The 13,336-nt window shown below is 41.2% G+C and overlaps 1 pseudogene; it reads left to right on the plus strand.

The window, feature by feature from the left end:
• The first annotated feature begins 12,988 nt into the window (after positions 1–12,988).
• Positions 12,989–13,336, plus strand: part of LOC119421840 — a 12,445-nt pseudogene continuing 12,097 nt past the window's right edge.

The raw sequence follows: 13,336 nt of genomic DNA on the forward strand, positions 1-13,336 counted from the left end.
TCTGACGTCACTTCCTGATCGACCCACCCTATGAATAAAACACGAAGGCTTTCTGAACCTCAACCACCGTCACTGTTGAAACCACCAAATTGTGATTAACAAAGATTAATATTTATTGTGTGAATGTTTATGAAGCATGTCGTGATCCATTTTTCTTTGTACGTTTTCCAGCGCGACTCTCGTTCCGCAGTTTTTACGATATTTCAACAAATAAATCAAAACGTTCGGCTCTTTCAGGACAATCCTGCTGTGACTTTTGGTGTTGGTGCAGCTTTAGCTTTTTGAAATATTTAGCCTTTTCTGACATTTTTTTTTTCTCACAAATGAGTTGAACTCACTTTGCATCCTTCAAAATAGATCTGTTTACAACCTGCTCCTTTCACATTTTGTTCTGCTTCAGCTTCCTTCTGCAAATTTAATTCAGTTTATTTATAAAGCACCAAATCACATCAAAGTTGTCTCAGGACTTTACAGAAACATTCACAAACATAAAAGCCAATTAGTAAATTTAAACTTTTTCAGCCACTTTAAGCTAATTTCAGCTATTTTTTCATCAGTTGTGCACTAAAACATTTTTGTGCTTCTTCTAATTTCATTCTGCTAATTTCAGCTTACTTCTGCTAGTTTTAGCTTTTTCTACTATTTCATCTACTATTTAGCTGTTTCTATGCTAATTTAAGCTTTTTCACCTAATTCCACATTTTTTGCACTGATCTCAACTTTTTTCAGCTTAAGTTAGAAAAAACGTGCTCTCTCCACTTCCTGCTGGTAATTTTTGCGTTTTTAGCTACTTTTCAGCTGTTTTTGTGTTGTTGCTAATTTCAGCTTTTTAAAAGATATATTCCACTTTTCTGTGCTCATTTGTTCTTCTTTCAGCCTAACATGTTCTTTCTGCTTTCTTCTGCTAATTTAAAATTGTTCTACCTTTTCAGCTAGTTTTAGCTAATTTGAGCTGTTTTCAGATACATTCAAGTTTTTCATGGTAATTTTTGCTCCTTTCAGCCTAATTAACTCATTTCTGCTAATTTGAGCTTGTTATGCTCCATTCAGCTTTTTCCTGCTAATTTTAGTTTTTTCTATTTCAGCTACAATTTAGCTGTTATGCTAATGTTAGTGTTTTTTTCTTCTTCAGTAAATTCCCCATTTTTTAGCTCATTTCAGCTCTTTCTGCTTATTTCTGGGAGTTTAAGTACACAATTTCGTTCCGCCTCATGTACCACATGTGATGTGAACGACAACGAACCTTGAATCCCTAAAAGCTTCTTTCTGATTTTTGGCTACTTTTAAGCTATTTTTTGCTAATTTCAGCACGTTTTTAGCTAATTTCCTCATTTTTGTGCTAATTTCTGTTTATTTAAACCCAATTCAGCAAAAATGTGTTCTTTCTGCTAATTTAGGTTCTTTCATTTCAGCATGTTTTTAACTAATTTCAGCTGTTTCTCAGCAAGTTCTTCAGCAATAAGCATTCACACTGTAGTTTTCTTTAAATTCTGTTTGAGTTCCTCAAAGTTACTTCATGAACTTCACTATAGAAATATTTAACTTAAGAGTTCTGTTTTTGTGTATGCACTTTATTATTAGTATTAATAATAATAATAATAATGTTACTTGTTTTAGTCATGTTCATTGATATTAACTGTTATGTTTAATGTCACATTCCCAAGTTATTTGTTTTTATGCTGCTTTTTGATTTTATTTGTTGTCTTTTGATTTTGACTTAATATAAATATGATAAATAATATTATGACCACATGTATAAACATCTACGGATGAATGAATTATGATTTTTTTTAGTTTTCTAGCCTAGCATGTAAGCGTCATCCATCTTTAGAAAGAAATATAATCAATGAAAAATTATAATCAGTCATTTTGAAATATCTGCAGATTATTTATTTATGTATTTATTTTTGTATTTAGTTTATTCAAAATCCTGAAAAATTCAAAAGGTACAAAAGAAAAAAAACAGAAAAAAGGCACGAGATTGTTTTACAGTTTTAAAAGCTCTTTGATTTTCACATCTTATTTAATTTATCAATCAGGTCAATAAAGAAAGTGGAATTGTTCATCTTTTTTAAAACCAAATACAGATTTACCAGTAAGACCATTCCACGATGTGATACGGCTATTTGTGTTGATCCATCCTGTGTGTGTGTGTGTGTGTACGTGCGTGCGTGCGTGTGCGCTCTTACTTGAGAAGGAGTAAATGGTACAAACACTGGAAGTGCTTTTGTCTCATGAGTGGGACATGGAGGTGGAGATAAGAGGCTCACTCCACTGAACACAGACATGGCTGCCACCTCTCCTGACAAGTGCATCTAAACCAACACACCTGCTCGTGTTGGTTTTATCACTCCCGGCAACCGGAGCGGCGTGCACACACCGCCGGCCCGGGGCTGTGGCTGGGCCATCCATCACGCTGAGATTATTGCTTTTATCTGGAGAACATCTCTGAATGAAATTCTGGGCTTGGAGAAAAATTAGGCTGCACAAAAATGTGTCTGATGGGACAGAATACATCTGGGCTTCTCGACGCTGCTTTTACATCCACGTTACACGAGGCCGATATTAAACGTGACGCTGTGAACCAGCTTTAATGGCTGCAGATGTTACACATCCAGAGTCCTACTTTTAATCTCATCCTTTTGGGCCCATTTGTTCTTTATTTAAGCCGACCTTTTTGAATTAAGCTATATTCAGGCATTCACACGTTACCGTCCTCCCTCTCACCAAACAGCAGCTGTGTGCTGCATCTGAACGACGTATCTGCAGATGTTTACTGCGGCTTCAGGTTTTAGAATATGGTCAAATAAACGGTTGATGCAGTAAAGTTCCTCCTCGTCCAGTTCCAGGTTTTTACAAAGTGGTCTGGTCCTGAAACGACTCAGCTCTAACCTGAGGTGAACAAAAACACAACAGATTCCACCGAGTTGTTAATTATAAAACAGAAACAAAAATAAAACTAGTTCCAGGTGTACATTAACACAACGCCAAGACGGAAAGACATCAGCAATAACCTCAGTCTGTGAAACGCTTCTAAACTATGTGGAGCCGCTCGTTGTTCAGAGAGAAACGTTATTTACGAGTGAAAAACATCTCAGACAGCTGACAGATTTCACAGGAGATTCACCCTGAAGGTCAGACTGTGCAGTGCTCAGAGAAATGAGCTCCATCTCAGCCTCTACAGGCCTCAGTCAGCAGGTCAAAGGTCACGGCCTCCTCTCTCTACAAACAACATGGCCGCACCACTGAGGTTTATAAGTTTCATCTGAAGGAACGACGTCTGTTGGAAAGAAATGATTTAATTATTAAAGCTAAAACAAGCCGAACAGGAGCTGAAAACAGAACAAAACTGGATGTAGCTGAAAGCTAAAGCTAGCAAACTAGAGGGTGAAATGAGCAGAAGAGAAAACTAAAAGCAGCAGAACAGTAGCTAAGTTAGCATAATTGTAGCAAAGATTAGAAAAACAACAGCCGAAAGGGAAACATGGAGACAAACAAGAAACAACCACTCTCTCTCTCACCTACGGACAGTTTAGAGTCACCATCAGCCTAACATGCATGTTTTTAGTCTGTGGGAGGAAACCGGAGTACCTGGAGAAACACGCAGCACGGAGAGAACATGCAAACTCCACCCATGAAGGCCCCCGGCTGGGATTTGAACCGGTGACCTTATCACTGAGAAGCGGCAGCTCTATCAACTGCACCACCCAGCTAAAGGCTGTAGCTAAAAGCTAAATGTAGCATAAGAAGATAAAAACCAAGCCAGCAGCTGAAGCAAGTTTAAGATCAAATTGATTCAGGAGTGATCAAAGGGATTTTCATTTTAAATAAAGTTAAATATTTTTAGAGAGAGAAGGATAACTTTGATCGAGCTGAACGTTTTGATAAATGTTTGGTTAAACAGCAGAAAGTCTGCAGAAGTAGTTTGAATGAAAAAAAGGTACAAAATAAACCAGAAGCATTTGTAATGTGTGTGTGTGTGTGTGTGTGTGGGGGGGGGGATGAAGTAGAAGCCAGTTCCTGCATTCTGGTGTATTTTAACAGGTTGCTGAACATCTACGTTTTCCTCCATAAATAAACACTTGATTCAACAACTATTTTAGAGAAAAACAAGAAGTATCCTGACCAACAGCTCCCCTTGTGTGAATAGAGCATGTGCCGCTTCTGTCAAGCATCCTAGACCCCGCCCCCCAGGTCAAAAACAGCCAGAAGTAACGTAGAACTAAGCTAGCAGCTAAGATGCTACAGAGGTAGTGTGCTGCTTCTTTTTCACATCCTAACCCCCCACCCCCGTCAACAACTGCTAGCACTAAGGTGGCGCTAAGCTAGCTCGCGAAACAGAGATGACTCCCCCTCCTCCCCTCGTGAGCAGTAGTTGTTGGTAACCAGGAAAACCTGGAGTGGACTTTTAGTGTTTGAGCATTTTCCTGTTAATCAAGTGGAATAACTTGTCCACGAAGAAATAAAAGCAGTGCTGGGTGAACTAATATTTCATGGTAAACGTGTGTGTGTGTGTGTGTGTGGGGGGGGGGGGGTGTAGATGAAATAAAGGACAAACAGGAAACTGAACGCTGACTCAGCATTCTCAGAACAAAGTTAAACAGCTCTGTCTTCAGGTTTGTTTGGTTCACCTTTAACGTATAAATGTGAGCAGCAAACTGATCCCTGGAAGTCCGGGTCCAAACTGAAGGCCCAGTCCGAGTCTCCAATAGCTGCAGGTCGACGGCTCGGCGGCCATGATGAATCGGTTCCATCCCGACGCACATTCCTGCTCGGGAATATTTTATGATCCGTTGTGATCAGCGGCGTCAGGTTGAGTGGGGTGGAATAACGAGCCGAGGCGCGCAGAGAGACAAGCCGGGTCGTGACACCCGTCCTTAATTTGACAACAAGTCGAACACGTTGGTGTGTGACCCTCTGCAGGACCACGAGGACGCAGCGCAGGTTCTCCTAGACATAAAACCCCAAACCTGCATTCCAACATCACCTGTGCACCATATTAGACTCCTCTTTAGGAGCGTCCATACATCATCACGTCATAAACATGAGGAAGGTAAAGACGCTGTCCGGTACTTCTGGGTCCACATGTCGAGTGCGCCCCACACCTGGTTTAAATTTAGCTTACATGCTGCATTACATTTATTAAAGACTGGTTCAGGGTTCTGTGCTCGTCTCGGCACCGGCCCGGTGAAGGAGTGGAACCTGCGGTGATGTCAGCGCCGGCCTTAATGCGCTGCAGGTTTGGGATGACTGATTTAGAAGGTAGAGCTTTTAGGCGAAGGAGCCGTTAGATCACAGACGAGTTTTAATCAAAAACGAAGGAGAACAGAACACAAATCAGCGCCGCTCCGCTCGCAGGAATGCTTCCTGTGATTTACGGGAGCAGATGTGCGATCGCCGCGTGACGGGCGGCGCTGAAACGGGGTCGCTGAGCCGGGGCAACGAGTCAGCCGGCGACTCCCTAAACCTCTGGATATCCACCTCGTAGACTTTAAACGTGCCGGTGAAACAAACAAACAGATAAACAAACAAACATATCCTGATGCATGCTCAGTAGAACAATCAAAGTTGAGTCAGGTCCTCTGGACGCTTAAAAAAAAACTTGTTGATGCAAACATTTTTCAGTCAGGTCATCTGGACAGTTTTTTTTTTTTTGTGCTGAAACATTTCACCTTCCATCCAGAAGGCTTCATCAGTCAAGGAAACACAACAACAAAACTGTTTCTTCCCCCAACAGTTTACTCCAAAGTGGAACAAACCAGTTCTGCTTGTGATAAGATGGTCTCTTTGGCACGCCCCTCCTCCATTGCCCGCCCTCTTCCTTGTTGAGTTGTGTCAAACTGGTTGAAAACAACAAAGTCCATGCTCAATAATCCAGGTATACAATCCAACATTTTTCAGTCAGGTCATCTGGACAGTTTCTGGACTTGTAGAAACGTTTCGTCTTTTATCCAAAGGACTTCTTCAGTCTGAGGTGCTGTATTCAGCTCAGTCTCTTAAATAGCACCTTCTCAGAGTGGATCAACCAGTTTGCTGCTGACAACCAGAACCAGCTGATCACATGGTCAAGAAGGACCATCAGCCTAACAATGGATCATTAGCACCTGATGGCTGTTTACTGTTCACAGAGGGCTGAGTGATACTAGCAATCACAGCATTGTAAGAGGGGGACAGTTGAACCTGGAGGCTCCGCCCCTGTTTAATGATGGACGGTTTCTTTTCACAAAGATGGCCTCCTTTACTCCTCTCTCAAACCATCGTTCCTCTCTGTCCAGGATGTGAACATCTTCATCCCTGAAAGAGTGACCGCTGGCCTGGAGATGAGTGTAGACCTCAGAGTCCTGGCCTGATGATGTTGATCTTCTGTGCTGGTCCATCCTTTTGGCCAGTGGCTGTTTAGTTTCCCCGATGTAAGACTGATCACCCTCCTGACACTGAACAACATACACAACATTACTGTTTGTGCCGGGGGACTGGATCTTTGATTTGCACTCTGGTTGATCCACCATGAGAAGGTGCTACAGTATTTATAAGACTCAGTTTGTTGCAGCTTCTCAGACTGAAGAAGTCCTTTGGATAAAAGACGAAACGTTTCAATAATTTATTTTTTATCCGTCCAGACGATCTGACTTTACTTTGTTAGAAACAAACAGCGTTGAGATGTTCACACCAGAGTTTTAAATCAAAATCATTTTGTTGAGAAACAGCTGCAAACTGAAGCGCTCAGAGCGTGGGGTGCGAATGACTCTCGGCTACTACCACGTCATTTTAGCTGTAAAATCAGCTAAAATTTAGCCATGTATGTGCGTTCAAACTTCAGCCGTCAGTGTTGGCCATCGAGTTGACTAAAGTTAATCCGCTGTAGATCCAGGATTATTTACTGAAACTTCCTGCAAGAAGGGCGATTAAAAACAACTAAAGTTTAGCTCGTGTTGCAGCCTGAATGTCACATATGAGCCGAAAAATGTGTTTTCTGACGTCTTCCAGGAGAACGGGTATAAAAGCGAACAGCCTGATGTGTGTAGGACGGTCCTTGTAGGAACTGCTAATGTGATGTTTCTGCTCCGGGAAACACAAAGACGCAGCCCACACGGGTTTTTCTCTGCAGCTACGACAACATCCTGTTCTCATTTTGTGTCTGACGCTTCCACTGCTCAGTGTTTCATATTCACAGCAGATTTATCAGAGTAACACTGAAGCCGCTGCCTTTAAACATGATTACAGCACATTGTGATTCCTGCAGGGGAAACGAGTCATTTACAGACACGTTTTATTCATCACCTTTACGTTCCTCAGTAAAATCAAGTGCAGCTGCGATTATTTTATTTTGTGAGTATCGACAGCTAGGTGTAAAAAATAAACGTGCTTTTAGAAACGAGAGCGTTTAACGGAGCAGCGAGACGACGCACGGCCTCGGAGCGCCTCATCCTGAGGGAGTGGTGGCGCAGAGGCCAGAGAAGGTTGGCCTGTGATCGGAAGGTCGCTGGTTCGACTCCCGGTACCAACAACATCAAAATGTGGGTGGGAAAGGTGAAGCGCCCACACCTGCCTCCAGTTTTTATTCCTTTTTTTTAACAACCTATTTGGACGTCCATGTCCTTTGGCGTCTATTAGACGGTGCTGCAGCACCCTCCACACCCCAGCTTCCACAGCCTTGGTTTCATCTGTATTTTTTAACACTATTTAATGAATTAACATTTCAAATCAACAACAACTAGCACCTACCCCAACAAACAAAATGTATATCTTTAAGAATAATTCAACACTTATTCCATGCACAGTACAAACACGTCAAAGTTCATCCCCGAGGTGATCTGTACCTTTGACGCAAGTCGTCTCGGCTCGATTTGGACCAGCTTTTAGCTCGTCACTTCTGTCACACTTTAATTATTTGTCCCATCAACAACACAAATTAATCTCGTGTCAACGTTCCACAGAACGCTACTTTAAAATGTCCGGAATTTCCCTTTAAGTGCATCCAGCCCCGTTTGTAGTCCTGCAGCGGCAGCCGTCAGTTCTTGAATAGAGAGCAGGAACGTGGAGTGTATGTCAGTCTTCCTGCGAGCTGATGGCATATTGATAACTGTCGTTCTGTCAGCGGGACGACAAAGGTCCAGGTCAACGACGGAGAATCGCTGAAACTCGTCTCGTTCTTGTGACATATCGACCACAAAAGGTCACTCCGATGACATTAAGCAGAGCCAACGGCTCTGATTGGCAATTTGAGGCTTCTGACCTTTTGTTCCGTGATTTCTTTACATCACAGTGACATGTTTTACCAGATTTATTTGTTGGATGTATTTTAGAAAAACTACATCCAGGCTTGCTAAGAGAATTATTTGTAAAAAAAACCTGCCTCCTCCGTTTACCCCTGAATACCTTTTGTGTCTTGTCAATAAAGGGAAACCGTGTCTTCATCTGTGAGACGTTTAGTTCTTTAGAACATTCACTTTTGGTTCCAATAAACCCAAAAGGTAAAACAAACTCAATATGTTAATAATTTAAACGTGAATTGATTCCGCACCCTAAGCCTTTCCCATCTGTTTACACGTAGTTACCCGTTTTTAATTATGAATAACTTTAAAACCTCTCTAATGCCTGCCAAGAAAAAAAAAGGTCACATTCAAACACGGGGTTTACCACAAATACGCCATTCTCCGGCAGAAAGGCCAATTTGATGCTCGTGTGCCCCGGCGTGCCAAAGCGTTGTTTAAAGAACATCAATGCAAAGGAGGATTAAATATTCCCGTATTTTGCTAATCATTTATGAAGTGCATAATTATCTCAGCCAGTTGTTGAGTGGATTAGGATTTATTGATTCTCTCTCTCCTTCTATATATAGTGTCTACCTAACGCTTTCAACCCTGATAGAAATATTCTGGATAATATGGATGCATGTAGTTGGCAGAGCTGCGCTCCGGCTCATATTTCATGCAACGTGAATGACTAATCCATGAAATGTGTGGGTGGGATGATTAACACAGACACCAGCACTGAAAATATGTTTGCTTTGAAACTCTGAATGTGACACAAACATGAAACTATGAATAATTGCTGAAAGAAAGGCAGCCCGTGTAGATTTAGAACTCAGAAATGCAGTTTATGACTAATTGTGTTAAGTGAAAAATGAAGTGCACTTTTGTTCCTGGGATAATTAGCTTTTAAATGTTGCGAGGGCGATTGTGGAGGCTCTCCTGGGCTCGGGCGCTTTAAGAGGGAGCTCTCTGGCTCTCCCATGGGGTGGGAGCTCTCATTACAGGCAGCCTGCGGGCCAGAGAGCCAGCACTTATTAGGAGACCACAAAAACAACACTTGCTGTTTGAGAAAAGCAAAAGCGTTAATTAAAGTTTAATCATACAGTAGTTTAGTTCTTGGGAAACAATTCATCAAAGTCTCGTCACTGAGCGGAGGCACAACGTTCAACATACTGATGGTCGAGGGTCTTTAAAGGATGTTTCCTCCCTGAGCCACTGGAGTCAGAAGCATTTGTAATGTGGGGGAGGGGGCACACTGGTGGTGGTGGTGGGGGGGTGTCTTGGGGTAATCTCACAGAAAATTTTGAATAAAGTAGATGCCATTTCCTACATTCTGGTGTATTTAACAGGTTGTTAAACGTCTATAATAACTATTTTAGAGTTGATGGCACAAAAAGAAGTAGCCTGACCAACAGCTCTCCTTGTGTGAATAGAGCTTCTCTCACACATCCTAATCACCACCCCGGTCAATAACTGTTGCCTATAAATGTAGCGTTAAGTTAGCGGCAGGCAATATAGACACGCTAGCTAAGATGCCACAGATGTAAAAAAAAATTATAATAATTTGAACGCATCCTTTATGATTGTCTTTTCTTGTTGTTTGTGTTCTACTGTTGTCATCATTCTTTGTTAAACTCGGGTCTCTCTTGTAAATGAGTCCTGCAGGCTCAATGGAATTAACCTGTAGAAATAAAGGTTGAATGAATGCTTCTCTCATGAAGCCTCCCCCCCCCTCCCAGTAAAAAATTGCAGGAACGAACTTAGCGCTAAGCTAGCGCACAATACAGCGATGTCGCTCCCTCCTCGCCCCGTGACAGCGGCCTCGGATGTTATCAGCCATTATTAGTTGTAATCATCCCCATATGTAGCGGTCAGACTGTCCCACCTACCTCCTAGTAGGTTGAAAGGTATGTTATTATCGCTGATAATAGGCAGCGTCGCACGGGGGTAAACCAGGAAGTGGGTTTTTTTTGTTGTTGTTATTATTTTTAGCTTATGTACCTTTTTCCTAAACTTAACCTTACACCTGACCCAGAGGACCAATTCTAAACTTAACCCCCTTACCCTTGTGCCTAAACCTAACCAAGACCTTTTACCGTGAGCCTATTATGAGCGCTAACAACGCTAACAACGTACCTTTAAACCCACTAGGAGGTACAGGAGGGGCAGTCTGACCGCTACATATGGGGATGATAACAACTAATAACGACCATTTAATGGCTGATAACATTTGAAGCGGGTGCCCGTGAGCGCCCTGCCAAGCCAAGTGACCTTGAGGAAACACTGCGTGTGGCGTGGTGAGTTGTCGTAAGTAACCAGGAAAACCTGGAGTGGACTTTTAGTGGTTTGAGTTTTCTCCTGTTAATCATGTGGAATGGATTTGTTCACGAAGAAAGAGAAATAGTGCTGACTGAACCAATGTTTCATGGTAAATGTGGGGGTTAGACTTGAATTTTGAGCATATTGAAAAATATTGTGCTATTAAATTAATCTCTAAATAGGTGTGGCTGTCTCAAACCTATTTCAGTTTAGTTTCTGTAAATAGAGCTGTTTGTCGACACCTGCAGGACCAGGACCAGGTCAAAATCTACACAGATATTCGTTCAAACTGAAGAGTGCTTTAGTTACATAAATCAGAAATGTGGCGAAAGCAGTTTGCAAACTGTGCTCACATAAATATGTTGATTTTCAAAAACTGGCCACTGAAAACATGGCCGCTCGCCGGACACAAACACAAAGAACTCTGTGACACTGCAGTGAAACATGGCTTTGTTCTTGTGACTTAGACTTGTCTTTACAGTTAACTACTACACTTAAACTCTAATTCTCTAATATTGGGTTGTCCGTAGTTATCTACAACAGGTAAGATAGTGTTTATCATTTCCCCTTAGAACTTTACTCCTTTTATGCTGCACGATATCGACAGCTGTTTTTTCCTGAGTTCAGCTTTTTTGTTTGGGCTCTTTTTAAGTCATGCATCTAAAATTTTAGCTACAGATCTTTAAAGATTAAAGAAAATGTATTTTATTTCACTATGTGACATTTACTTACCGTTATCCTAACATTAGGGTCAGTCAAACAAAGAATACTTCAAGTACTAACGGGTTACTCTTCCGAACAAAGATCAGGCCCAGGTTTTGTGGAGCTGCATAATCCCGGTCACTTGCTGAAAACTTCTTTAAATGGAACCAAAATCTCTTTAGATGAAAGAGGCAAAGGAGCAGGAGGATTTAGGGGAAAGGAAGGGACATAAAAAGGTGGCGGTGGGGAGACGGGACGAGTGATTCCTTGATCCAAAGGCCACAAACACAGCTCCTGCTGATATGGAAAAATCAAATCTGTCAGCAATTAGGAGGAGGCCAAGCGGCACTTGTCACCGGACAAAGGGGCAAGAGGAGAGGGGGTCAGCAATTATTAGAGCTGATAGAGTACCTTTATTTATCTAAACAGCAGGTCAGTTGCCCAATCTCCCCCTTTGTCACTTGTTGCTTGCATGAAAGGGGCACCACTTAATCAGAATAGTGTTCCTTGTGGCAACCATGAGTATTATACCCCGACCAAGAGCTGGAGTGCTTTTCAGCAAGACGGAGAATAATCCCGAGGGCTGATCTCATGCTCTTGCAATGCCTCCTTTGGCTCAAAGAGCCGATCGGGATCCCGTACGTTTGAAGCTATTTATTAGGAGTTCAGGAAGGAGCTGGTGGTGGAGATCGCTCGTTTAAAACGAGTTTTCAAAGACTCTCTGCTCCTTTAAGGCAAAAGCCTGCAGGTTCTGGAGGAATGGGATTTAAGACACTTGTTTTCGTTTAAAGCCAACAAGAATGAACAAACTCAGCGGTTCTCAAAGAAATATAACGTTCTGTAAACAGGAAAGAGCTCCTCTTTACTGGGATAATGGACAAAGTTATGACTTCATGGGTTTTTTTATTCTTATTTCACTCAAATTTTTTGAATTTCTCAGATTTTTTTGGGTCATTTGTTTCTACCCTTCATTTTTAAATATAATTGTTTGCTTGTGTAAAGATATCAATGCCAAAAAAAAGTGCAATCTAGCCCTTGTTTGTGTCTGTGTATGTATTTTTCTTTGAGCTAAACATCTCAAGAACCACTTGAAAAAGGCCGTGGGAAGTGGGGGTGCTGAGGTTCTACAGCATCCCTGGTAGATGACGCCAGAAGAAAATGCATGTCCAAACGCAGCTGTTTCAAAATGATGAGAAGAACTTTAAAAGCAAGTTTTAATTAGCGCCTAACATGTTAAAGATCCACTAATATTTTCATATAGATTAATAAATCTGATATAAACCAATGCAAGATGGCCGCTGCAGCTAATCAACCTTACAAAATGGATAAAGGGCTCTAACGGTCAACTTTATAAATATTAAGCTAAAGATTGATGTGATAGTAGCTGGGAGTTATTCCCAATGCACTCATCACCAGAACTACAGTATATGATTGTCAAATTAAATTTTACAAATTAAAAGTTTGATAAAAATCAGAATCTCATTAATGACATCATAACAGGAATAGAGTGCCCCACAACACAAATTGACCTGCTTCCAGATTTATTCTTTGAAAAGGTGGACGTAAAAGGAAGAAAAAATGGACATTGTGGTGACTCTTTTTATTTATTTAGGAACAGTAAAATTTAAACAGTTTAAATTAAATGAATTGAATCATATGCCTTTTTTATCTTTCAGCTTCTCCCTTATGATCCGGTAAAGCGGTTGTACTTTATGGTAACATTGTTGTACAATCCGATAATCTTGGTACAACTTGATAACTCTGTTGTACAATACAGTAAAACTGTTGTACAATACAGTAAAACTGTTGTACAATACAGTACGACTGTTGTACAATACAGTAAAACTGTTGTACAATACAGTAAAACTGTTGTACATTACAGTACGGCTGTTGTACAATACATTACGACTGTTGTACAATACAGTACGACTATTGTACAATACAGTAAAACTGTTGTACAATACAGTACAACTGTTGTACAATACAGTACGGCTGTTGTACAATACAGTAAAACTGTTGTACAATACAGTAAAACTGTTGTACATTACAGTACGGCTGTT

Source organism: Nematolebias whitei, chromosome 1, assembly GCF_014905685.2.
Source record: "Nematolebias whitei isolate Nwh7 chromosome 1, NemWhi1, whole genome shotgun sequence".
Classification (NCBI taxonomy): domain Eukaryota; kingdom Metazoa; phylum Chordata; class Actinopteri; order Cyprinodontiformes; family Rivulidae; genus Nematolebias; species Nematolebias whitei.